This window comes from Mus caroli, unplaced genomic scaffold (genome assembly GCF_978045245.1).
Source record: "Mus caroli unplaced genomic scaffold, Mus_caroli_1 scaffold_20, whole genome shotgun sequence".
Taxonomy (NCBI): Eukaryota; Metazoa; Chordata; class Mammalia; order Rodentia; family Muridae; genus Mus; species Mus caroli.
In genome coordinates, this window is record NW_028227275.1 from 10490453 (window position 1) to 10518421 (window position 27969).

Sequence of the window (27969 nt, forward strand, 5' to 3'; positions counted from 1 at the left end):
GCAGGGGCAAACCTTGGTTTCACAAGAGTAAAAGTTGCTTGTTTTTGGTAATATTTACCTTCCTTTTTAAAATCAAATAATTAATTATTTTTTACTAATTCACTTTATATCCCTCATACTTCCCCCCTCCCGGTCACCCCCTTCCACAATCCTTAACCCATCCTCCATCGCGCATTCCCTATCCCCTTCTCCTCTGAATAGGAAGGGTCTCCCCTTGGATATCCCTTGGAAGCCTGGCACTTCAAGTCTCTTCTAGGATAGGTACTTCCTCTCCCATTGAGGCCAGACAAAGCAGTCCAGCTAGGAGAACATATACAGGCATCTACAGGCAACAGCTTTGCAATAACCCCCATTTCAGTTGTCTGGGACCCACAAAAAGACCAAGCTGCACACCTTCTACATATGTTTAGGGAAGCCTAGGTCTATCATGTGCATATTCTTTGGTTGGTAGTTCAGTCTCTGAGAGCCCAAAGTTGATTCTGTTGTTCTGTTGGTCTTCCTACAACTCTGTATCCCCTTAGGAGTTGCAATCCTTCCTCCTATTCTTCCATAAGAGTCCCCAAGCTCCATCTACTGTTTGGCTGTGGGTGTCTGCATCCGTCTGAGTCAGTTGATGGGTGGAGGACAGCCAGGGTAGACTCCTGTCTGCAAGAATAACAGAGTATCCTTAATAGTGTCAGGGGTTGGTGCTTGTCTATGGAAAGTTAAACACCAACAAACTCAAAAAAACCCAATTAAATTAAATAGGGCACAGAGCTAAACAAAGAATTCTCAAAAGAGGAATGTCGAATGGTAGAGAACAACTTAAAGAAATGTTCAAATCCTTAGTCGTCAGGAAATGCAAATGAAAACAACTCTGAGATTCTATCATAACACTGGTCAGAATGGCTAAGATTGAAACCCCAAGAGATGATGCATGCTGGGGAAGATGTGAAGCAAAGATAACACTCTTCCATCAGTGATGGCAATCAAACTTGTACAACTGCTTTGGAAATCAATTTGGTGAATTCTCAGAAAACTAGGAAATGTTCTACCCCAAGTCCCAGCTATACAGCTCCTGGGTGTATATTCAAAAGATGTTCTACCATCCCACAAAGACACTTGTTCAACTACATTCATAACATCTCTATTCATAATAGCCAGAAACTGGAAAAAAACTAGATGTTCCCCAACTGAAGAATAGATAAAGAAAAGGTGGTACATCTATGCAATAAAATACTATTTTGCTATTTTTAAAAAGACATCATGAATTTTACAGGCAAATGGGTGGATCTTGAGAATATCATCCTGAGTGAGGTAATCCAGTTCTGAAAGGACAAACATGGGATGTATTCACTACAAGTAGATATTAGCCGCAAAATATAGGATGCCCTTGCTACACTCCACAGATTCAAGAAGGGTGGATAAGAAGAAGGGCACAGCCGGACATGGTGGCACAGGCCTTTAATCCCAGCACTCGGGAGGCAGAGGCAAGTGGATCTCTGAGTTTGAGGCCAGCCTGGTCTACAGAGTGAGTTCCAGGACAGCTGTGGCTACACAGAGAATCCTTACAAAAAAAAAAAAAAAAAGAAGAAGAAGAAGAAGAAGAAGAAGAAGAAGAAGAAGAAGAAGAAGAAGAAGAAGAAGAAGAAGAAGAAGGAGGAGGAGGAAGAGGAGGAGGAGGAGGAGGAGGAAGAGGAGGAGGAGGAGGAGGAGGAGGGGGAGGAAAAGGAGAAGAAGAAGAAGAAGAAGAAGAAGAAGAAGAAGAAGAAGAAGAAGAAGAAGAAGAAGAAGAAGAAGAAGAAGAAGAAGGGCACAAACAAGGATGTTAGATTCTTACTTGGAATGGGGAATTGAATGGTCATTGAAGAGAGATGGAAGGAGGGAACTAGGTTGAAGAGGGGAACAGAAAGAAGGGTGGGGGGTAGTAGAAGTCAGGTGTGGGATGATGGGATGGCCATGAGAATGAATGAAAACCTACAACTTATGGGGGTGAGGTAGGGAGCATCTCTAGGAAGAGATGGATACCAGGGATACTGAAGTGACCAAGAATCAATGTGTGTGTCCTTAGCTGTGACTCACAGCATGGGGTATATGGATCCTCTGGAGGCTGCCTCTTCTTGGCTAGGCAGGATCCCTGGTAGAAAGATAGGGACATCAATCCACCAAGAAAACTTTGGACCCAAAAAGTATCCAGTCTATAAGAAATGTAGGGATGGGGAATGGAGGAGAGATGGAGGGACTGGGCCAAACAATAACCTCAATAACCAGCCCAACTGGAGACCCCTCCTGTAGACAAGCACCAATCCCTGACAATATTTACCTTTCTTAATTCTTGTCTATTCTTCAGTTGAGTAGCTGCTGACTACTGGTGTTTAGCACCTGCTGTTTAGAAGCAGGAGACTGAGTAAAGGAATTCCTTTACCCAGGTTCTTTGTTCTTTTATTCAAGAGCCACTTGCTGATTGGTGAGAGACTCAGAGCTCATTAACTCTTGGTGAGCCAGAGTAAAAGTAAAATAAAAGGCATGCTTGCACAAAAAAAAAAAACTCCCTCTGTATGAAACAGAAAAAGATATCCAGGTGAAACTTTATTGCTGAGACAAAGAAAAAGCTTCAACTAACCTTTACTCACAAGCTCAGAAAATAACACAGTCTGGATGAAGCTGAAGAAGGCTGCAACATTGTTTATTTTTTTACTTGGAGCTCTTATTCTCCTCAACATTATTGATCACATGGTTTTCTAAGCATCTTTACATTCTATCAGCTCATAATAAGTTTAGGGTAAAAGTTCACATCATAAATGAATTAAGGGTTACAACAGAAATATTTACATGTCCTTCCATGAAGACTAGTACCTCACTAAACATTTATTATCTATCATCTAGACCCATAAGTCCATTATAAGTTTAAAGCAATAATGTTTATGTTACAAGTCAACATGGTTTTGTCGATAGACAAATCATCTGCCTAATGTCTTTATTATTTTGAAGTTTTGTATAGATAAACTAGTCAATATTTTATTTTCTCTCCTTGCACCTACAATACATTATCCATTCCCAGTTTATGATCTTTATTTACCAGATAGTGACTTTGTTCCTAGCCTAGAAGGAATGTTTTCCTTAATTGTAAATCTCTTTCCAAGCCTGCTTTCTTATCCTACTGCAATTAGCCTATGACACGTGAAGCTTTACAGAGCTCTATTTGCAGCCTTTAGAGAACTTGGAATTACTTGCATAAATTTATGAATTTTAAAAAATCATTATCAGGAATTATGAAACCATCCATTTGTCTCCACAGCATTACTATATGATAATACATCTTCATGGTAATCAGCAGAAAAACTGCCCAATAGGGTGGGCAAATCCACAGGAATCATTATATAATAGTATCAGGAAAAGGCATATCAGCAGCAGAAGAAACCCTGGGAGGAAGCCTCTTGGGACCTTGCCTCAGAGATTACTCATTGCAGAGCATGCAAAACAGTGGGCTATTGTCATTTCTTATTCTGCCTCACTGCCAGGGTATGTGAACTCCACTCAGGCAGACTAAATGCAGTCCTAAGATGAATGTCTTGCTTTCTGATCCTACTCAGCCTTACCAAGTTTCCTGATATGGTCCACTGCCCTATAGTGCATCTCCAGAAAAGTCTTATATGCCTTTAGCCTCTCCTAGATGGCTTCTGACAGGGACATTATAATAGTCAAATATAACACCTAAGAATCCTGGGTACATTTCCAGAAGCTAACTCACTACAATTATTTATCCTTTCCAGGTTTGTTTTTAAATCATGCTGTATTAATTACTTTATTTTTAAGCCCGCATATTTGCAGTAAAAAAAAAAAGAATAAATCTACCAATGTCATTCTTGAAGGTTATCTTGGATATAGCTGGCCCTTTACATTTCAGTGAAAGATTTTATAAGCACTAATCAATTTCTGGCAAAAAAAAAAACTACTGGGAATTTTTATTTCAGTTATATTGAATTGATGGATTCATTTTGAAAGAGTTTGCATCTTTACAGCCTCTAGTTTGCCAATCTATATAAGAGACTAACCCTCATTTTATTTAGATTTTCTGTTATTTCTCCCAGTTCTGTGCTATAATTTTCAGAAAGAGAATCTTGTTCATATAAGCATAAGTCATTCACAGGGAACTGAATTTTCCCTATGCAAATGAAGTTAAGACTCAACACCTTCCAAGTGTCATTCAGAAGGAAAACAATATATGTAACCCTGGAAAATGAAATTCTGTGAGTAATTACAATATAGTTATAATTTCTTGCCTGATACTTATAAGCTAAAGTTATTCAGGTCCATAGAAAGTTGTTAAATACACATTGCTAGAGAAAAATGGTTTATTATATAATCTACATAGTGCAGCATAACACACAACGCTATATAAAAAGTAAAAGAATAGCTATGATTAAAATGCCAACTAGGATTAGACCGAAAAAGTTGATAACGTTGGACTTACAGCAATAGTGATAATAGTTCATAAAATCTTATAATTTTGGATAGATGATACTATTCATTTTTGAGAAATACACATTGTTGATCACACAAAAAGCAAGTTTTGATTTATGTATAATGGTAGAAAAAAATATATACTTGGACCCTAAAATGGAATAAAGTTTAAAACAAAAGAATGACTTTATACTTTTATGAAACAACTTCATAGGGGAAGATGATAACACAGGAATATAGAGAAATTTTAATCTATTAATATGACTGCTCTCACCAGAGACCAAATCCAAAGACCTTTTTTTTTTTTTAGTTTTTCAAGACAGGGTTTCTCTATATAGCCCTGGCTGTCCTGGAACTCACTTTGTAGACCAGGCTGACCTTGAACTCAGAAATCCACCTGCCTCTGCCTCCTGAGTGCTGGGATTAAAAGTGTGTGCTACCACACCAAACTTGCATAGTTACTTTCTTAAACAGAACAGAGCTTGAAAAAATAGTGAGAAAAGAAAAACAATTTTTGGTCCTATTGACAGTGTCCTTTGACTCACAAAAGCTTTTCTGTTTCATGGGGTCCCATTGATTGATTGTTGATCTTAGTGCCTGGGCTGTTGGTATCCTGTTCAGGAAGTCTTCTCCTGTACTAATGAGTTTCAGGCCCTTCCCCACTTTCTGTTTTATTAGATTTAGTGTATCTGGTTTTACAATGAGGTATTTGATACCCTTGTACTTGAGTTTTGTGTGGAGTGATAAGTATAGACCTAGTTGTCTTCTTCTACATGGAGCAATGTAACCCAGATCCAAAAGGACATGCAAGGTGTATACTCAACTATAAGTGGATATTAGCCATAAAATACAGGATAATCATGCTATAATCCATATACCCAAAGAAGCCAAATAACAAGGAAGGACAAAGTAGGATTCTTGAATCTTGCTGAGACAGAGAAATTAAATAAATATTGGTGGTAGTGTGGGGAAGGGAACTAGGTGGAGAACTGATGAGCAGGGGAGAAAAGATGGGGATCAGATGTAGGGAGAGCAGGGGAGAGAAAATAGAAATCAGTGGGGTGAGGCATCTCTAGGAAATGCCAGAAATCTGGAATGGGGTCAGGCCCAAGGGTCTATGGGGATGACTCTAGCTGAGAATGCTTGCAGTGGATGATAATGTTTCCTGAAGTGGCCACTTCCTGTAGCCAGGAAGGACTCTCAGTAGAGGGATAAAAGAAGAAACTCACCCACAAAATCTTCAACCAAATATTGTCTTGTGTACAAGATGGGCTGGGACAAAGATAAAGCAAAGATGGAAAGAATGGCCAACAAATGACTGGTACAAATTGAGACTCGTCCCATGGGTAAAATCCAATCCCGGACACTATTAATGATACTCTGTTATGCTTGCAGACAGGAGAAAAAGGAGAGAGAGAGAGAGAGAGAGAGAGAGAGAGAGAGAGAGAGAGAGAGAGAGAGAGAACGAACCAGAACTCTTGGATATAATATAATAAAGGTAACGTTTGATATAAGTTGTAAGAATTCTTTAGTTTCAATGAAAAAAATTCCTGATCACATCCATATAGCTCCAATAACACACCAAAGTATTTTCTACAGAAATTCTCCCTGGGGAACTCTAGTTTCAGTTCCTTTGCCCTGACAAATTCCCAAATAATAACCAACTTAGGGGAAAATAGATGTATTTGGCTTGCAGTTTCAGGTTATTCTAGTATTGAAAGGAAGTGGTGGTAAAAGTTAAAAGCAGCACCTCCATAATTAAGTGCAGAGAGAGAATGAACATATGGTTGTTTGCCCTCACCTAGCTTTCTTCTCTCTTACATTATTCAGAATGCCCTGCATAGGGAATGGTGCCACTCACAGTGGGATTTGTCTTTCTACATCTGTAATTGTGGGCTTTTTCACATGCCACCCAAGATCCTGGAAATAACAATCCCGAAACTTCTTATATCTGAATAAAGGCCTAGGCCAACATTATTGGCTCCTTTCCACTTGGTTTTAACTCAATTACCTTTTTAAACTAGTCTAAGTCATGCCGCATGGCTGGTTACCTCTCCTTCAGGTTTATGATACCATCTTTCTCAGACGTCAGAGTACATACTTCCAGTGCCTAACTCTATCTCAGAAAGCCATTCTCTGTCCCAGAACTTTTATTTCCCTATTTCCTACCTAAGCTAACAGGCCAACAGCATTTTATTGACAGGTGATGTTTCCATGCGTTGCCCGGGAGATTTTCTCTACAACACTAAAGATAATCTCCTGCATATGGACAAACCCACACTCAACCTGATCTGGGCTATTCTTCATTAAGACTCTCTTCCTAGATGACTCTATGTTAAATCAAGTAGCTAGTTAAAACTAAATGTCATAGGAACTAATATGTTTATTGGGCTTATTCATAAAGCATGCCTGGCAAGCTGCTCTTGATCAACAGGCCAGCTGCTGATGAATCCTTGTAAGCCGATACAAGTGATCCTATAAAATTTCAGTATTATGTCCAGAGAATGCTATTCTATGAATGTCTGTATGCTTATTGCCTTCTTCGAGATTTATCTCCATATATAACTAATAAGAAAACTGAGAAATAACTATTGATTGATGTTACATGACTACTCAGCGAGGCTTCGTTACATGACTACTCAGCGAGGCTTCCTCAATAATCAAAAAAAAAAAAAAAAAAAAAAAACACCACCACCAACAACAACAAAAACTCTAAGAAACTGTTCCTTACAAAAGAAGTTGGAGGAAAAATAGCTCTCTGTGACAATTCCTTATAAATATAATCATCAGTTAGATTAAAAAAAAGGTTATTCAAAATGAAGTTGAACCTTTTTCTCATTGCATGGGCTTAAACTATTGACATATTTTTGTTTCTGCAATAAAATTGAATTTACCAATGCCACTAATGCACAGATTCATAAATTTTGGCTCACATCAGAACCCCATATGGGATCTCTAATTGAATATTGGGGTTTCAAATAATTTTTAAAGATTGAAAGTTATCTGAATGGGTCATGATAAAACTTAAGTCAGAATCACCTGCATAATGAACCCAAAGGTTTCAGAGAGTTTGCTCAGTTTGCACTGAGCAACTTAACTGTGGCCTTCTTTCTGTGCGCACAGCAGATGCCTGGCACTGAGCATGTGATTGTTATACATGTATCATCTAATACTATGTGGAAACCTAGGGTCAGATAAGAAAATAGTGTATGCTATGAGTTGCAGTAATTTTACTGAACACATTAAGTTGTCTGGTCTTATAAACGTGTAATAGTTCAGTTATGCAAAATAAACTCTTTTAGTATTTTCCTACCATCATTCCTCAGCATGTGTTAAACTAGTACATCTTTGAGTTGTAATCTGTTAAATTATTTGATTTTTTTCAAACTTGTGGTTTAACTTGTCAACTGGAGTTTTATAAAATCATCAAATGCATTTCCTTCTTTAGAACAGGACAGAATTTCCATCTCAACATGACTCTTCCATTTTGCAAATGTGTTTACGGACATCATTCTCAGCATTGAGGATTAACAATTATGCCCCCAAAGTATTGATCTGCCCTAAAATTTTGAAGATATCTATGTCTTGCAGTATAAAACATTCTGACGAGATATAATTTTCAAAAAAACGTATTTGTCTCATTAGCACATTTTTAGTTTTCTCCAATAAATGGGAAAATTGCATACACACTAAATATTTATTTGAAATTAAATTTTTATAGGTCATTATAAGTAAATGTTTGACTAACGGGCCTATTTTGAATACCTATATGGGATTGTTTCCAGTTTCTCTCCATTTAGTTTGATGTTGGCTACTGGTTTGCTGTATATTGCTTTTATTATGTTTAGGTATTGGCTTTGAACTCTTGCTCTTTCCAAGACTTTTATCATGAATGGATATTGGATTTTTTCAAATGCTTTCTCAGCATCTAAGGAGATGATCATGTGATTTTTTTTGTCTTTGAGTTTGTATATATAGTGGATTACGTTGATGGATTTCCGTATATTAAACCATCCTTGCATCCCTGGGATGAAGCCTACTTGGTCAGGATGGACAATCGTTTTGATGTGTTCTTGGATTTGGTTTGCAAGGATTTTATTGAGTATTTTTGCATCGACATTCAGAAGGGAAGTTGGACTGAAGTTCTCTTTCTTTGTTGAATCTTTGTGTGGTTTAGGTATCAGTATAATTGTGGCTTCATAGAATGAATTGGGTAGAGTGCACTTTCTGCCTACCTATTCAATATAGTACATGAAGTTCTAGCCAGAGCAATTCAACAACAAAAGGAGATCAAGGAGATACAAATTGGAAAGAAAGAAGTCAAAATATCACTATTTGCAGATGATATGATAGTATATATAAGTGACACTAAAAATTCCACCAGCGAACTCCTAAATCTGATAAACAGCTTCAGTTCAGTAGCTGGATATAAAATTAACTCAAAAAATTAAGTGGTCTTTCTCTACACAAAGGATAAACGGGATTAGAAAGAAATTAGGGAGACAACACATTTCACAATAGTCACAAATAATATAAAATATTGTGGTGTGACCCTAACTAAGGAAGTGAAAGATCTGTATGATAAGAACTTCAAGTCTTTGAAGAAAGAAATTGAAGATGTCAAAAGATGGAAAGATCTCCCATGTTCATGGATTGGCAGGATTAATATAGTCAAAATGGCTATCATGCTGAAAGCAACCTTTCAGATTCAATGCAATCCCCATCAAAATTCCAACTCAATTCTTCACTGTGTTAGAAAGGACAATTTGCAAATTCATCTGGAATAACAAAAAACCTAGGATAGCAAAAACTATTCTCGACAATAAAAGAACCTCTGATGGAATCACTGTGCCTGAACTCAAGCTGTACTACAGAGCAAATGCGATAAAAACTGCGTGGTACTGGTGCAGACAGGTAGATCAATGGAATAGAAGTGAAGACCCAGAAATGAACCCACACACCTATGGTCACTTGATCTTTGACAAGGGACCTTAAACCATCCAGTGGAAAAAAGACAGCATTTTCAACAAATGGTGCTGGCACAACTGGTGGTTATCATGTAAAAGAATGCAAATTGATCCATTCTTATGTCCTTGTACAAAGCTCAAGTCTAAGTGGATCAAAGACCTCTACATAAAATCAGAGACACTGAAACTTATAGAGGAGAAAGTGAGGAAAAGCCTCAAAGACATGGGCACAGGGGGAAATTCCTAAACAGACCACCAATGGCTTGTGCTGTAAGATCAAGAATCAACAAAATGGAACCTCATAAAACTGCAAAGCTTCTGTAAGGCAAAAGACACTGTCAATGAGACAAAAAGGACACCAACTGATTGGGAAAGGATTTTTACCAATCCTAAATCTGAAAGGGGACTAATATCCAATATATACAAAGAGCTCAAGAAGCTGGACTCCAGAAATTCAAATAACCACATTTAAAAATTGGGTATAGAGCTAAACAAAGAATTCTCAACTGAGGAATACCGAAGGGCTGAGAAGCACCTGAAAAGATGTTCAACATCCTTAATCATCAAGGAAATGCAAATCAAAACAACCCTGGGATTCCACCTCATACCAGTCAAAATGACTAACATCAAAAATTCAGGTGAGAGCAGATGCTGGCGAGGATGTGGAGAAAGAGGAACACTCCTCCATTGCTGGTGGGGTTGCAAGCTTGTACAACCACTCTGGAAATCAGTCTGGCGGTTCCTCAGAAAAGTGGACATAGTACTACCAGAAGATCCAGCAATACCTCTCCTGGGCATATACCCAGAAGATGTTCCAACTGATAATAAGGACACATGCTCCACTATGTTCATAGCAACCTTATTTATAAGAGGCAGAACCTGGAAAGAACCTGGATGCCTCTCAACAGAAGAATGAATACAGAAAATGTGGTACATTTACACAATGGAGTACTACTCAGCTATTAAATAATTAATTTATGAAATTTTTAGTCAAATAGATGTATCTGGAGGATATCATCCTGAGTGAGGTAACCCAATCCCAAAAGAAGTCACATGATATGTACTCACAGATAAGTAGATATTAGCCCAGAAGCTTAGAATACCCAAGATACAATTTGCAAAACACAAGAAAATCTAGAAGGAAGACCAACATGTGGATACTTCATTCCTCCTAAGAATAGCGAACAAAATACCCATGGAAGGGGTTACAGAGACAAAGTTTGGAGCTGAGATGAAAGAATGGACCATCCAGTGACTGCCCCACCCGGGGATCCATCCCATAATCAGCCACCAAACGCAGACACTATTGCACATATCAGCAAGCTTTTGCTAAAAGGACCCTGATATAGCTGTCTCTTGTGAGGCTATGCAGTGCCTGGCAAATACAAAAGTGGATGTTCACCGTCACCTATTGGATGGAACATGGGGCCCCCAATGGAGGAGCTAGAGAAAGTACCCAAGGAGCTGAAGGGGTCTGCAACCTGATAGATGGAACAACAATATGAACTAACCAGTACCCCCAGAGCTCATGTCTCTAGCTGCATATGTAGCAGAAGATGGCCTAGTCAGCCATCATTGGGAAGAGAGGCCCCTTGGTATTACAAACTTTATATGCCCCAGTAAAGGGGAATGCCAGGACCAAGAAGTGGGAGTGTGTGGGTAGGAGACCAGGGTGAGGGGAGGAAATAGGGGACTTTCAGGATAGCATTTAAAATGTAAATGAAGAAAATATCTATTAAAATGGGAAAAATTAAATGCCTATATGTCTGGGATTGTTTAAAATATTTCTGTTAAAAAGAGTCACAAGTATGAAAAGTTAGAAACCTGATTGAATTCATTGTTATATGTAATTATTGTTAAATGTTTTTGGAGTGAGAGTGAATCCATCAGAGATGCCTCGTTTTACTTCTCTCTCCTTCTATTGGCCTGCTCAGATGATGGTATGTTTTTGACACTGGATAGTACATACAGTCTATTCTAAGGTGTCTACTATGGACATTTTCAAATTGTGTACTCATGGATATTGTTGACTCCAATGCAAAATATTCTTAGGGATTTCATAGTTTCAAATTCAAAGTTTTTGTTACATATTGGGGACATCATTTTCTCTAATGACCAAAAAAAATCGCAGAGGTGAATTTGGGGTTTTGTTGGCATAATTCATTCGAAGCATATGAGTTTTCATGAATAGATATAAGGGACTTTCAATGTTCTATTTATTTACTATAAAGTTTGTCATCGCCTTTCTGAATATTTTGTTGGCATCAATCACTTTGTTTAAAATATAGCAATAGTTTCTCAGCATACAGATTTTTATTTTCGACTTATTTCAGGCTGTTTTATAGTGAAGTTCTTTTCTTTTGCACTCTAACATGGGAACAGTGGGGAAAAAGAGTGAAACAATTAAGAAATGAAATATAAATATATGGGTACAAGCTATTGAATATTTACAATGAAGTAAACTGCAAAACCTGGAGGATAGTAGTTATAAAACATGACCACGAATAAAATTAATATCATAATTAAAAAAAATGCATGCAAGATGGCACAGTGTTTACAGGCACATGACTCCAATTCTAATGACCTGCTGATAGAATGAGAGGACAAGTACCCACAAGTTATACTCTGATCTACACAAACTCAGAAACACAGTGCAGAGTTTGTGTGTGTGTGTGTGTGTGTGTGTGTGTGTGTGTGTGTGTGTGTGTGTGTGTTGGGGGTTAACAAATACATTTTTTAAATAAAAAAGAACTTAAAGGAAGTTGTATATATTTTTAACATTTTCCAATCCTCAAAATGTTTGCAGATGTTAAAAAGACTCATAAGATATTCAATATATACTCAGGATAATTAAAAGATAAAATCCACATAAACAATAATTAGACCAATATTTAAAATTTTAATTTTAAGTACTAACCAGGCTTGACTTTGTTTAGCTTCCAATATCAGACAAGATTGGGTGCATTCTACATTATTTCATCCCTTTTCTCCTGTGGTGGACAATGGATTTTTGCAGCAATTCAAAAGAAATGTAGGTCGGCTGAACAAAAATGGAATATTTAATAAAATGTTCATAAGAAAGAAATTGTGAAAGACAAGGATTAATGGATAAAAATATCCATGTAATTGAGTGGCTTTTTCTTTTGTCTAGTATAGTCAGTCTTCACTGAAATGATGAAAGGTTAACTTTATTAGCAATTTTATGTAGTGTTTAATCACACATAACACTCTGGTTATTATATTAGTGAGCCTACTGCTTTACTGGATATCCTATGTCAGGGTAAACCCTCCTGTAATCTGACTGCATTGTGCTGATGTATGAAATATTTTGTCTTTATGGAGCTACTTACAATTAAACGTACACAATAGACCACAACAGACAATGATATAAAAGCTACAAAAAGGTTACCGTGGGCATGAGAAAATGAATATCCTTCCACCCCTTCTATTGTCTACATCCAGAATTAATATCAATGAAAGCTGATGTAATGATATGTTGTTTATGTTCTTACTAATATATAAATTGTTTCACAAAGGAGGATTAAAGTACCTTACCTTTCAGTCATTAAGTAAGTAGGTAAATAATTAAATAAATAGGTTTCAACATAGTTATCAAAGTGATATAATTTATGAGATGTGTAATCACTGAAAATGAAATCCCTAAATAATAACAATATACGAGCACTTACCTTAGTTCTAAATAAAAAAAAGATTACAAGTTTAAATACAGATTATCAGACTGGAAGAAATTTTGGATGTTTAATTAATAAAATATGCTTGAACATAAAAATTAGAATCAAGTTTAAAATAAGCTGAAATTAACTGTAAGTACCAATGCTAACAAGAAAAGTAGAAGATATTAAAGAGGAAAATAATGAGGAAAATTATCATCTGTATTGGAAAGTAGTGAAATTTTAAGTGTGTGCTCACTATCATCATATGTCTATAACTATATAAATCTATACCTTTATCTATATCTAGTATATCTTTATCCTTATAGATTGGACTTCAAGTTTTTTTGCTCTCTCAACAACATATTAAGAGTATAGAGTAAAAAATTATTTTCTCTCTATATAAACTCACTCTGAAAATTAATACTGTAGCAATTATCCTTAACTGTTTTTTTTCCTAAATAACCCCACAGAGACCTTTACTTATTTCAAAGCTTAGGCTTAGCAGTGCAGATTCTCAACTAGCTCATCTAAATTAACCTGACCACCTAGCCCCAACCAGCCATGTGGCTCACTATACCATGCAGGCCCATGATTACATCCAGCTCCTCACATGTCTCCTAGTGAAAGACTTTTTCCTATCTTCTTCCCAGAGTTCCTTTCTCCCTTCCAGACAGTCCTACCTTCCACTTCCTACCCAGCTAACTGGCCATCAGACTTTTATTAAAACCAAACAGAGAATGTCTTAGGTATATGAGGAAGGACAGAGAGACACAATTTCATATAACATCATCATCAGAGCAGGATAGAGCATGCTGAGATCCTAAACTTGGAATCCCAAGAAAGCTTCAGGCAGAACAAGAAACTGTCTTAGGATATATCAAGCTTGAGGGTAGCCTGATTAACAGTAAAATCCTATCTCAAAAATAAAATTAAATAAACACACCTGATACTTTTTCTCAGGATAAACAAATACGTCTAGACCTTGGGAAAATATTTGAAACATTATACATCTTTGTTGAAAATATATTTCGTTAATATATTCTCATCACAGTTTCCGCAGCATCTCTCAGCAACTCCTGTTCACCCAAGCCCCTGTACTTTATTTCTCCCTCTGCTCTAGAAAACAGACACCTAAGGGGATAGCATTTGAAATATAAATGAAGAAAATATCTAATAAAAAAAAAAGAAAACTGACATCTAAAAAAATATAGCATGTAAGAAAAAATGACACATATTGCTTAAATCCATTTAGTTCCTAGTAAAATGTAAGTTGTAAGCATAAATCCACCCCACATTTACTATGTTAGGTGCTAAAAGTTAAAGAAAATGTTAAACTCTGCACTTCTACATTTATTTCAGTGCATTCCAAACTTCTGAGTCACAGACTCAACCTAAAGTGTCCATCAGCTGATAAACAGATAAAGACAATGATTACAGAGGTAAATGCACAATAAACAACATCCAGCCATAAACAACAACAAAAATCCTCGTGACAACATAGGTGAGCACAGAAGACATTGTATTCAGCAGACTAAGTCAGGCACAGAGATGCACATCATAGAATCTCATGTTTAGCCAGAATGTTAGAAAATCTTTCTCATACAATATGAGAAGACAATGGTGGGTTCCAGAAGAAAGGGTGCTTCAAAGAGTCCCAGTTCACCGATGACATGCAATTGCAAATACATAGGAAATTAGCTTCAGGAGGTACAGGGTACACAGGGCTGACTACAATTAATAACCCTTTACTATAGAAAAACACAAGACTTGATGTTAAGTGTACTTTAACACACACATGATAAGTATGTGAGGCAATGCACCCTTAAATATTCTATATAGAATCATCCTCTAAGGTATTTATAAACACCTTGACATTTCTTTTGTGTGTTCATTATATAAAATTGTATCCAACTATTTTCAAGTCAGTGATATAAAAGAACGGGAGAACTGGAGCCAGATATATTTGTAGAGGGAATACAAAATAATATACACATTTTGGAAGGGCTTGGTAATTTTTAAAAATTAAATATGTATGTGTTATGCTACAACACTGATGTACTTCTGCAAACTGACCCAAGAGAAACAAAGGATATAACAATCCAAAAGTATCTTTTAAATTTGTAGGCAACTTCACTTCTGTCTACAAAACTGAATATAAATCAAATTTTTAGTAAGAGATGAATAGATAACTGGTACTTCAGCAAATATACTGAGATATAATATGGACAATATGATATATATATCTATATATCATATATAATATGTAGACATATATTTAATGATATACTATATAACAAATATATTATACTTAATTTATTTAGAGAGATATAAATAGATAGATGTTGGGAGCTATTAAGACAACTCTATTGTCTTGATCTCCGAATTGCCCCCCCCCAGCCACGAGAAGAAAAGGGGGTCAAAAGCGGGCCACCGATGCACCATTCCGAGAACAACCACAGAATGTTCCAGCCCTAAGTCAGCGCCAGATGTTCTGACCACACCCTGATACTACCAAGTTCCTGCTTCCCTGTGTAGCTGCCAAAAGAATTATTTCCACTGTCCAACCCCTCCTGCTGAGAAGTACTTCCTCCTTTGCTTGTGCATTTCCGCTGCCCCATTCCTCCTGCTGAGTACTTCCTCCTTTGCTTGTGCATTTAAGCCTTGAGCCTTGTTGAATACTGTGACACCTTGATGCTACTCAGAATGGTTCCATGTTGTTCCTGCACTTGGTGTCCATCTCTCCCTCACCCCATTTGGTTCTTAGGAGAAGGTCCCCTCGAGACCCTCGAATAACTGGACCTGCTGGACGGGTCAGATAGATAGATAGATAGATAGATAGATAGATAGATAGATAGATAGATAGATAGATAGATATCTCAGACTGGTCTTCCTAGGAAGTTCCACAATAGCCAGTTCTGCTGAGAGAATCCGTGTTCTTCTCCCAAAACAAAATGGTTACTTGAAAAAGAAAGTTATATAAAATTATCAAAATGATAACTAAACTTCTAAAGCTTGTTTTTACTTTATAATAAAGCAATATGTGTGTGTGTGTGTATACATACATAAAATCTAAAGAACTCTAATGAATTGGTATGCTTTTGTATAAAATCAATTCATGTACATTGTTCTAACTATTAAATACTAGAAACATAAAAAGGAAAATTCAGTTCTGATACTATATTAAAAAAGTGCTTAAAAGTAAATTTAAAATGTTCTAAGACATTTATACATAAAGCTGTAACATGTTGCTGATTTAAATATATAAATGTCTAAATAGAGTGATAGACCATGTTTATGGATTAACTGAATATTTTTAGCTTTTATTCCTGAAATGAGCCAAGAAAGAATAAAATTCCAATTAAAATATGAGCAAAATATTTTAAAGCATTTGGGAGATTGATTGAGCCCAGAATATGTAGGCCAATGTAGACAGAGTGAAAAACATTCATTATTGAATGCACAACTAACATAAAGAAGCAGTGCTGACATGAGCAGAGGAATTAAAAGTTTATCAATACATCTGCATATTGTCCAGATATGATAAACATATAAGCAACAAATTTCATTGATATTTTATGCAGTCACTGATGGATAATGGAAGGAAAGGCCATTTTGGACATTGCAAATTGAGTACCGGGCAAAATATGAAACCAATTTTATTTTTAAAAAAATGACTAGACTTAAGTGCAAAAATAAAATCATAAAGCATTTTAAAAAGGTTAAGAAAAAGAAAACTCTCACTGTCACTAAGAATTCATCCCAGTTAACTCCTAAAACATAGTGGAAATAATGAAAGAAAATTATTAGTCATTATAATTAAAATATTTATTTCCATTAAACTTCAAGTTTTAGAAAATGGAAAGGCAACCTACACAAATATAGTAAATGATAAGTTTCCACTACCCAACCCCACAAGTATCATATACTGTGGTCACACACACACACACACACACACACACACACACTAAACACACTTCACACACTCATATAATAACACAAACTTGCATTAAATTTATCCCATACATTGGCTTAAGAATTGAACAAATGCTAAAAAATTAAGGTAGTTAGTAAGTTAATAATTAATAAGCACATTGAAATGTGATCAACATCAATAGTAATTCAGAAACTATTAAATTAAAATTATAAACTATTATATCTTAACATTTTTACAGCTATTCAATAGACAGAGAAATTAATTCAAATACTTTATATAACTCCTGATCAAGAAGAAATAGATAAGCAGATAAAGAGAAGAAAGGGAAGAAGATACATAGAAGAAAAGACAGACACAAAAACTATGTCTAACTAGCTTCCAGGGGTGATGCTAGACTTTCACCTTTTTAAGGTGGCTCTTTGACTCACTGATTTCCACCCACTTGACACCCACATACACTGTGCCCTTGCACCCACAGTCTCATACCTGATGCATTCACAGGCTCAGAGACACACAAGACTTCAGGACTTTAATGTAGCCTGCCTGCTAAGAATATCTGGTTATCAAACTGAATTGTTAAGATTAAAAAGACCTATTGCTTAGACAATAAATATGACAGCGTAATATACCCAGACAACACCCATATTCAAACACATTGTCTTTGCATTTCAGTCATTAAAATAAATCTTTAATGAAAACATATGAAGGGTTTGACAATCAGCTTTGCTCAGAAGATAGTAATCAAATGTATAATAAGCATTGGTAGATTTTTGAAGCATGTTCATTCAGTTTAAAAATGGAGATATCAATAAACTACAAGGCCACCATATACACTAAGTGATGAACAAAAGACTAAAAAAAATTGGCAATACTCTTGGAAAGTTAAAATATGGTGAACTTGGAACATTGTTGGAATTATGAATTGAGATGACTGTGTACAGGATATTAAAGTTAAGCACCCCTGCCTCTTACAGACTAGTATTTCCATTCAGAACATGCCTAAGGAAAGTGAATATAACAAGATGTGAATGTAAGCCTATGCACACTGACTAAACACTGGAAAGATCATAAGTGGACATCCACATTGGAGTGGGAATTACATGCTTATAAAAGGAATAAGTCACTAAAACAGAGACAGACAAAGGTCCTAAATTTTTTGCTTTGTAAGGAAAATTAGAAACATGGAACATATTCCATGATTTCCCTTGAAGGATTCTCAGAAACAAGTTAAAATAATCTGTTGTTAGAAGACTTACTGGGTTTGAGTGATCTCACTCAGGATGATATTTTCTAGTTCCATCCACCATTTGCCTGCATACTCAGGATGTCCTCATTTTTAATAGCTGAGTAGTATTCCATTGTGTAAATGAACCATTTTCTGTATTCAATCTTCTGTCGTGGGACATCCGGGTTGCTTCCAGCTTCTGCCTATCACAAACAAGGTACTATGATCATAATGGAACATGTGCCCCTGTGGCAAGGTGGGACATCTTTTTGGCATATTCCCAAGAGTAGTATTGCTGGGTCTTCAGGTAGATCTATTTCCAATTTCCTGAGCAATCTTCAGATTAATTTCCGGAGTGGTTGTACCAGTTTGCAATCCCACAATCAATGGAAGAATATTTCTCATTCTCCACATCCTCGCCAACATGTGCTGTCTCCTGAGATTGTGATCTTAGCCATTCTGATGGGTGTAAGGTGGAATCACAGGGGTCATTTTGATTTATATTTCCCTGATCACTAAGGACTTTGAACATTTCTTTAGGTGCTTCTCAGCCATTTAAGAGTCCTCTGTGGTGAATTCTCAGTTTAGTTCTATACCTCACTTTTTGATTAGGTTGCTTGGATTTTTGGTGTTTAGCCTCTTAAGTTCTTTATATATTTTGAATATTAGCCCTCTATCTGATGTGGGGTTAATGAAGAGTTTTTTTCCAACCTGTATGTTGCCTATTTGTCTTATTGACTATGTATGTCCTTTGCTTTACAGAAGCTTTCCAGTTGGATGAGGTCCCATTTATCAATTCTTGATCTTAGAATGTGAGCCATTGGAGTTCTGTTTAGGAAATTCCCCCCCTGTGCCAATGAGTTCAAGGCTCTTTCCCACTTTCTCTTCTATTAAGATTAAGTGTATCAGGTTTTATGTTGAGGTCCTTGATTCACTTGGACTTGAGCTTTTGCAAAGTAACAAATATGGGTTTATTTTCATTTTTTGCTATATACAAACAGCTAGTTAGACCAGCACCATTTATTGAAGATGCTTTTTTTTGTCATTGTATATTTTGGCTTCTTTGTCAAAGATCAAGTGAATGTGTGTGGTTTTATTTCCTGGATCTTCAATTCTATTCCATTGTTCAATGTGTCAAAACCTTGCAGTTTTTATCACTATTGCTGGGTAGTAAAGCTTGAACTCAAGGATGCTGAATCCCCCAGCTAGTCTTTTATTGTAAAGAATTGTTTTCACAGGGGCTAGGGAGATGGCTCAGTGGTTAAGAGTACTTGGCTGCTCTTCCAGAAGTCCTGAGTTCAATTCCCAGCAACCACATGGTGGCTCACAACCATCTATAATGAGATCCAATGCCTTCTTCTGGTATGCATGAAGACAGAGCATTCAGATACATAAAATACACAAATTAATAAATCATTTTTTAAAAAGAATTGTTTTGATTACTCTGGGTATTTTGCCTTTCTACATGAATTTGAGAGATGCTCTTTCCATGTCTTTGAAGAATTGTGTTGGAATTTTGACGGGGATTGCATAAGGACATGCATGGTATATACTCATTAATAAGTGGATATTAGACAAAAGGAAAAAAAAGTACAGATACAGTCCACAGAAATCAACAAGCTGAAGGGCCCAAGTGAAGATGCCTCAATCCCACTTGGGTGTTAGAAGAAAGCAATCACAAGGCAGAAAGGGGAGACCTGGGAGGGAAAGAAGACAGCCCAGGGAGATGGTAATATGATCTGATATTGGGTGGGAGAAAAAGACTGAAGCCCTGAGGTCCAGCAGAAAGAATGGAAACCGACAACCTTAGGAGATAGGAGGTTGGAGAACCCTCCAGATGTACCAGAGACCTGAGAGTTGAGAGACTCTCGTGACTCAAAGGAAGGGACCTTAAATGAAATGCCCTACAGTGGGGAGAAGAAACTTCTAGAGCCCACCTCCAGCAGAAATACAGGGCATCAAGCGAGAGATGGGATTGCCATCTTACAGTCAAAACTCTGACCCATCATAATTGTTCCTGTCTGAAAAAACTGCAGGGATGGAAATGGAGAGGAGCCTGGGGAAAAGAAGGTTCAGTGACAGGCCCAAAGTGGGATCCAGCTCAAGGGGATGCCCCAAGGCCTGACACTATTACTGAGGCTATGGAGGGAATGCTCACAAAAAGGGATCTATCCGGGTGGTGGTGGCACATACCTTTAATCCCAGCACTTGGGAGGCAGAGGCATTGAACTCAGATTTCTGAGTTCAAGGCCAGCCTGGTCTACAGAGCAAGTTCCAGGACAGTCAGGGTAACACAGGGAAACCCTGCCTCGAAAAAAAAAGAAAAAGAAAAAGAAAAAAAGAAAAAGAAAAAAGAGGGGGCACCTATCATGACTGCTCTCCAGAAGACCCAACAAGCAGCTGAAAGAGTCAGATGCAGATATTTGCATCCAACCAATGGACAGAAACTCTTGACTCCTGTGGTTGAATTAGGGAAAGGCTGATAGAAGCTGAGGAGGAGGGTGACCCTGTAGGAGGACCAGCAGTTTTAATTAACCTGGACCGTCAAGATCTTTCAGACAGTGGACTACCAACCAGGCAGCATACACCAGTTGATATGAGGCCCCCAACACATATACAGCAGAGGGCTGCAGGGTCTTGGTTCAATCAGAAAGATGCACCTCACCCTCAAGAGACTGAACCCTCCCACCCCAGGAATTTAGATGTCTGGTGGAGTGTGCATTGGGGGTGGGCACATCCTTGTGGAGACAGGTGGATGGGGAGGAAGTATGGGATTTGGAACAAATAGATTGTGGATGGGGAAGGTAATAAAATCTGAAGTGTTAAAAAAAAAAGATTAAATTAAAAGAAATATAAAAACACACAAAAAGGAAAAAAGAAGGAGAGAAGACTTGCTGAAGATGGGCATGGTAGCCCACATTTGTATACCAGCAATTGGGAGGGTGAGGCAGAAGGATTTGGAGTCTAAGGTCAACTTGGGCTACATAGCAAGATCTCAAACAAACAAACAAAACAAAACAAAACAAAACAAACAAACAAATAGCAGAAAGAAACCCTAAGCACCTGGGAGATGGCTCCGTGTTTCAGAGCAGTGGCTGCCCTTACGGAAGAGTAGAGGTTTAATTCCTGGTGCCACATAGTGACTTACAACACAGTGTGTAACTCCAGTCCTAAGAGAATTGGTCTCAGAAGACACCAGGAATACATGTGGTACATAGACATATAGACAAACAAAAAAAATCATAGATACAAATAAAAATAAGCAATTAAAAACAAAAAATGAGCGGTTGGAGAGATGGCTCAGTGGATAAGAGCACCGACTGCTCTTCCAAAGGTCCTGAGTTCAAATCCCAGCAACCACATGGTGGCTCACAACCATCTGTAATGGGATTTGGTGCATCTGAAGACAACTACAGTGTACTTATATATACTAAATAAATAAATCTTTAAAACAAAAAATGAGGATTTGCCTATCATTTTATCTGAGAAGGTATGGACTATGATTCTGAGGATCTGAGATTTATGGTATTACTCCTAGCACCAGCCATTTATGTTAAAGATCATAGTAACTTTCCTATTAGATGCTTGCACACTTACCACCTGCTTTCTGCTTACTATAAAGCTTTGCCCCAATAGATATTTGGGGCTCCCGCACCACCAAAACTGTTCTGCATGACAGCTGTGAATAAAGACCCTGCTGTGAATTCCATCAGAACAGCTCCTATCTGGTTTCTACCTGGACTTGAGTGTATTAGCCATCTTACTAGAGCATGTCTAATGTGTACATGACTAGAACTATTTTGTGTGACTATCAGGTCACTCACAGCCCTATGAAGGAAGGATGACAAAATGTAGATGAGCGTGGTGAACTTCACACTAATACCATACGCCACAAATGTCAGGCAGCATCAGTTAGTGCAACAGTTACAGGCATGTCTCATGCTCCAGATGACAATGACCTGAGAGAGGTTAAGGTGGAGCTTTATAAAACGGGTTCTATACTTAATAAGTAGTTTCCCTACTAGAGATGAGAAACTACAAGTAGCATAAGTAGTCATCCCAACTAAGGCATTTACAGCTGGCTCTCTGCCACATTAAGTCTGATTCACCAAGGTGAAACTATGTCTGCTAACAGACAAAAAAGTTCACTAACCTGAAGATGGTCCTGTCACTCATGTGATCTCTTGGATATTTATATGAGCAGGCAGAAAGAACGATTATTCTGTAAGCAATCTGTAGCAGTTCTTTGCTACTCTGTGGGTTCTTCTTTCTGCCACTCTTCTCTACCCTTTTTCTTCTACCATTTCAACTCCCTAAATACTAGATAAGGGGCAGGGAGTATAAAGAGAAAAGAAAAGAGATCCCTGAATAAAGTCAGGGATTGGAAAGAGGGTGATGTTATCATCAGACAACTTTTTATTGATTAGGGGCATCAAGTTCCTTTAGAGAATTTTGATCTTCACCACCAGTATATCTAATTTCTTGTTGTTGTTTCTTCTTTGTGCAAGACTGCTTAACAAATCATTTCCAACAGCAACCAACAACCAGCCTCTCGGGCTCCTGCCATTTATATAATCTCAGAAAAGGCCCCAATATTCCAAACATCAAACAATCACAGAAACTATCTGCAGCTGGCAAAATCATGCCCCTTCTAGAGCATGAGACAAATCATAGTGAGTTACTATGATCAGTCTGCTCCATATCCCCACACCTGGGATTAAAATGAAAGCATATTCTTATAATATTTCTGGGTTTTCCAAAGAAACCAAAACTCTAAAATTGTCACTTGGGTGATTCTCTTCCTAAGTGTTATGAGATTGGGTGGCTCTTAGAATACACAGGAAACAGCTATAATTTCAGGAAGGTGTGTTTGTGTGTGTGTGTGGGGGGGGGGCGTGCGCGTGCACTCGTGTGGAGAAATAATTGTGAATGGGTAGTTAAAATAGCCAGAGCTACACAGAGATGTAAAGAATAAAGACTAGATTACCACCTGGATGGTCCAACTTTGATTTATGCCGTGACAGTCAGCAAGAATTTGCAGAGGATTTCAGTCATTGGTGGAGGAGGGAAATCTTGTCCGCTTGTCTAGTTATAGCAGTTCTCTCTCTCTCTCTCTCTCTCTCTCTCTCTCTCTCTCTCTCTCTCTCTCTCTCTCTCTCTCTCTCTCTCTCTCTCTCTCTGCCTCCCTCCCTCCCCCTCTCCCTCTCTCCCTCTGTCCCTCTCTCCCTCTCCTCTTTCTCTGTCTCTCTCACCTCCCAAATAAACGCCCCTTGTTTGAATTGGCCTTTTGAAGAACACTGAGTTGAGTGCAATCTGCAGTGCTGCACAAAATATTTTGACAGCAATGAAATTGCTCTATGTTTAAATTAGCTTCTCTTGATTTTTATGGCAATCGTTAATTTTTAAGTTTTGAATTAAGGAAACGAATATTAAACCCAAGCTTTCATTACTGACTGGCCTGAGAAGAGTTACAAACCTTATCTGGATCTATTGTCCTCTACTTTACAACACATTCTTAAAGATTCAGCACCATCATCCTGCAATTCAATGATTTGCATTATTCTGTAAAATACTAAAATTTTATACTTAGCAACTCCCTCTCTTTTTCCTCTATTCCTCCCAGGCATGGCCTCTGTACCACATCATTTTCAAATGTATTATACAAATTATAATTTCATCTAGTTTCTATGGTGATCAGTAAGACTCAAATCCTTAGATAGGAATGCGAAGTTTTGTTCTCATCAAAAATAATATGTATTGTTCCAGCCACATCCTGTAAGGGCTAGCAAAACCTTAGAGCTAGAGGGTGAGAATCTGCATATTCTGGAATCCTAGCGGCAGAGGAACTAGAGGCATTGGAGGAGCCAAGACAGGAATCCTAACTAGTATGAAGTACGATTAGGATTGTGCAAAGGGTCAGTGATAGTGACCAAAGAGAAATGCACTTACCTTAGCAGGAAATCAGGCTCACTAGGAGGTAGATTTTGATCCCAGAGGCAGGATTCAGAGGTTGAGGGCTGCATGACATCTCAGGCTGCTTTCTCTTTTTGAAGCAAAATGTTTATCTCTTTGGCACACTCACTCTCTCCAAGTCTAACCTGCAACCCTCTTCCCAAGACTCCAGAACAGAAATGGAAAACTCTTTCATAAAGGGAGGGGCTTATTCTATTCAAGCTACAGAGGCAACGGATGGAGCCTTTCAGTTGTAAAACTTGAGTCCCCAGACAAAGGATGAGGACAGGATTATTCTGTCTTGTCTTGTCTTGTCTTGTCTTGTCTTGTCTTGTCTTGTCTTGTCTTGTCTTGTCTTGTCTTTCCTTTCCTTTCCTTTCCTTTCCTTTCCTTTCCTTTCCTTTCCTTTCCTTTCCTTTTCTTTTTATTTAATTTTCAAATTGAATTACATAGAACTTAAAAATAATTTGAATCAAATTTTTACATTTAAAAAATGGCAATGCTGCCTAGTTCAGGCATTGAACTCTTCTGCCAAAATCCAAATAACATTGGCTTTTGAAAACTATGGTGTTGTGAAGACTTATTCCTGGAAGTTTGCTTGACCACTCAGACCTGAGCTCACCATGTGGTTACAGCCCCCTTCTATGTGTGTTACCCATGAGGAGCCCAGCACTTTGAACTTTCTCCTTTGCTGACCTTGTTTATTTTCCAGATGGAATTTGCCTGTTTGTAGGATTTAGTAGTTCCCTAGAACTTTTTTTGAGATCACAACATCTGTTTTAAAACATCTTTTATGCCCATATTTTAAGGGAGTGCTATCACCCTGCTACACTCAAAGAATGATTTCTAACCTCATATGACAATTTAAGTATCCTTTGACACACTCTGAAACTAGAACTGATTGTCCTCTACTCTTTTTTCTCTCTGCTTATCCATAAAACATTCATCACACAATGGTTCGGCCATCATTTGTTAATATTTCTCTATCCCTTGTGACGGAGAGAGCAAAGGAGGGAATTTTGTCTTTGCTACCTGTACCTGAGAGAAACACACTTTTGACAGCATCCACAATGACGCTTATTTTAGAGTTTATTCAATTTGCAAAGATTTGGAAACAAATTGAATGACAAATCGAATAGAAGAACAGCTAAATAATTTGCTGTGAAATATTTCATGGTTTCAACAGAACAAGACCAACCTTTACCGCCCCTCTAAACGTATCTGTAACTTAACAATTCAAAAGGGAAAACAGTAAAACAACACAGATGACATGAGGCTCTGCACTATAAAGAGTGAATTCTAGGAGAATACAAACCCTTAACAAGAAGAACATCAGGAGAAAAAATAAGACTTCAAACATCAACAAAATGGATTTTAACTCTTCATCTTGTGGAGGAAGAGGAAGGAAATTAATAATGAGCATAGGTATTGGTGGCTCGTTAGTAGATTTTGTTTTACTTTTGAGTTATTATAAAAATACCATATATATTACATTGATTTTTCCACATTCCATTATCCCATGCTAAACAGAAGTAAAAGTAAGACCCTGTGACACAGCAAATAAATATATTTTGTTAAATGGAAATAATTCCAAAAAGATGGATGCATAGATATACAAGACTTATCAGAATTATTTTTTAACATGACTTCATAAGTATAGCTATGATTTTTAAATGGCAATTTTAATTTTATTTAAATTGTCAGAGATTAAAGTTCTTGAATTTAAAATAGTTGATTACCATAAAGATGCTATTCCCTAAATTATAGCTTAAAGGCTAAAAAAGATTAAGACAAAGCCAAGAGCTGTTTCTGTAACCTCATGTTCTGCTTTCATGTCTAATCCTCTCCCTACAACTGAGAAGGCTGAGAACAATACAGCTTGTGCTTCCTTCTGCCTTTTCTCCTCCCTCTTGGTGCTTCTAGTTCCATTGCTATTTTAAATTTCCAATTTCTTGTAATAGTCTTTTATGTAAGCAAATTTTGATGCCGTTTTATATGCTTTTGATAGAGTATATCTATTCCTTGGGGTTCTTATTTTTTTATCCTAGTATCTTAAAGTACAAGTTTTCATCATTAGAATATTTTATGAGAAGAATTCAGGGAAAGATAAGCAACACAGAGAACACTTTTTTTTTACATTTTCCTTTTTTTTTTTCACATTGGTATACATTTTTATTTTAGAAGTTCCATTGAATAAAGTGACGTTTTGACAAGATTTTTGTATATTATAAAGTTTGCTACATTGAAAAATGATGATTGTATTTCTTGGATTAAGAAAGTTTCTGTGTCTCTGGCGATTATATTGTCTTTCTTGCCACAGTAAATCAAAAGGAACTCATTGCTATTATGACTGGTGACATATAAAGACTTATAAGATTCAACACTGAAATGTTGTGGTTACCATCTCTCCTCTGTTTGTGTGCTTGGCATGCTGTTTAAGAAAACAAAACACAACCAAACAATCAAACATAATTCTTTTTCCTAAAGGAATAAAACCAAGCTACGCATGGAAGAGGCTTTGCATGCTATCAGAGGAGACAAGCAATCATTAATATTTCTGAGCTGTGAGTTCCGTTAAAGTATAGTATATAGTATATACTATAGTAGAGTATATATCATGCCACATTATGCTAAAATAACCACAACAATAGTGACATTAATATCAGGGAAATAACCAACCCACTTCTGATTGAATATAAGTCCTGCTCCACAAAGTGAAACCCGTGCAGGACACACTTATTGTTCATTTTCGTTTATCTAAGAGAATGCAAAGTAAATGTATTTGTTTATACTTATGTCGCCAAGCCTTCCCATGCTACAGCATTCAAAGATGGCTGTGTCATTTTCAAAGACATATCCCTGTTTTTAAGCATGATGTAGAACATTAAGACATCTATGTTAATATAAATTCCACAGCGATTTAGGAAGAACCTGTGGAACTGGCCTACTGTCTCATTTACCGGCATTACAATAACTATAGAGAGAGAATCCTGGAGTATTTTCTCTGTTTTTTCTCCCATTGAGTGAGGATGGCAGCTGACACCTACTTGACCAAATCCACAATCTCCCTTGCTCACATCCTGTCACTAGGTGAGAGGTGGGTCCATTCCTGCACGAGATAACTTTTTCAAGACCTTCCTTGGCCCTCTTATCTAAACAGGACTTCAGACTCCAACTTCACTGTTAATGGTGCATTATTCTTTTTTTTTTCTCATTCTTTTTTAACCCACAGAAAAGGAAAGCTACTCAGAGTTATTCAATAATCACAGGAAGCTTTGCAGTGCTTGTATTGAAATAATACATAACATCTAATTTATCACAATGGAATGGGTCTCTAAGAATGTTCCATTTATCAGTGATAGCTAAGTGTGAAATGCTTTAGAGGCTAGCTGACTTAGTTAATGCCCCACTGAGACAATAAAACAATTGTCTAAGGCTGACCATGCCATTACAGTTATGTTAGCCACTACAGTTATGCCATTTAGTGTTAAAAATACCAGGACTGAATACAGTGCATCCTACTTCTAATGCTTGCATACCTGCAAGACACTGACATTTTCTCTCTTGGTTTTCTTTTATTTCATTATTTGTATTCTCTAAAGAGGTATCCTCATTACTTTCCTACAGCTGTGATAAAATACCATGATCAATATAGCTTAGAAAGGAAAATCACCATACTAGCATACAAAGTAGCATGTTCCATTGTGGCATTATCAAATATACATTTTCTTTAACTTCCTCACCTTTCATCTTGCCTTCTCCACCTACAATGAA